Below are 1001 nucleotides of genomic sequence, written 5' to 3'. Positions count from 1 at the left end.
TATTTGGGATCTTTTGTGGTTCCACGAAAATTTTAGGATTAAAATTTTCATTTTATTCCACATTCAAGGGGTACATGTGCAGAGTTCTTCCATGGGGGGTACGTGTGCAGGGTTCTTCCATGGGTATATTGCCTGATGCTGAGGTTTGGACTTCTAATGATCCTAACATCCAAGCAGTGAACATAGTATCTGATAGGTAGTTTTCCAATCTTTCACGCTTCTCTCTCTCTCCACTGTTAGAATCCTCAGTGTTTATTGCTCCGACCTTTGTGTCTGTGTGTACTCAATGTCTAGCTCCCACTCATAAGTAAAAGCATGCAGTTTTTGGTTTGCTGTTTCTGTGTTAATTCACTTAAGATAATGGCCTGCAGCTGTATTCATGTTACCGCAAAGGATATGATTGTGTTCTTTTTTATAGCTGCATAGTATTCCATGGAGTATATTTACCACATTTTAAAAATCCAATCCACTGTTGATGGAAACCTGGGTGGATTCCATGTCTTTGCTATTGCTTTTTATTACCATAAAAAAGTGTGCAATGCTTTATGAATTTGCATATCATCCTTGCACAGGAGCCATGCTAATCTTTTCTATATTGTTCCAATTTCAGTAGATGTGGTGCCCAAGCAAGCAAAACTTTAGGATTTTTTTCCCTATATCTATGAAGAATGACATTAGAATTTTAATAAGGATTGCACTGAATCTCTGGATCCCTTGGGCAGTATGGACATTTAAATATTAATTGAATCCATTTATTAATATATTTGTTAATTTATTTGTGTAATCTTTCCATTTATTAATATATTTGTGTAATCTTTAATTTATTTCCTCAATGTTTATTGTTTCTGGTATAAAGCTCTTTCACTTCCTTGGTCACATTTACTCCCAGTAGCTTACTGGTTTATTTATTTTTGATGCAATTGTAAATCGAATAGTTCCCCTAATTTTTTTCACTAGTTCAATTTTGTGGCGAAATCATCCTTTCAGCTTAATATAATCCA

At 34.7% G+C, this 1001-nt stretch overlaps 1 non-coding gene across 1 annotated transcript; it reads right to left on the bottom strand.

Moving 5' to 3' along the window:
- Window positions 1–527: 527 nt before the first annotated feature.
- On the bottom strand, window positions 528–630 carry LOC117064325. The gene has a single exon (XR_004429386.1). It is a non-coding gene; the product is annotated as a U6 spliceosomal RNA (small nuclear RNA).
- Window positions 631–1001: the final 371 nt, after the last annotated feature.

Source organism: Trachypithecus francoisi, unplaced genomic scaffold (assembly GCF_009764315.1).
Source record: "Trachypithecus francoisi isolate TF-2019V2 unplaced genomic scaffold, Tfra_2.0 Lachesis_group19, whole genome shotgun sequence".
NCBI lineage: Eukaryota > Metazoa > Chordata > Mammalia > Primates > Cercopithecidae > Trachypithecus > Trachypithecus francoisi.
The sequence above is the reverse complement of the archived record's forward strand: the minus strand, read 5'-3'. Positions and strand labels throughout refer to the sequence as shown.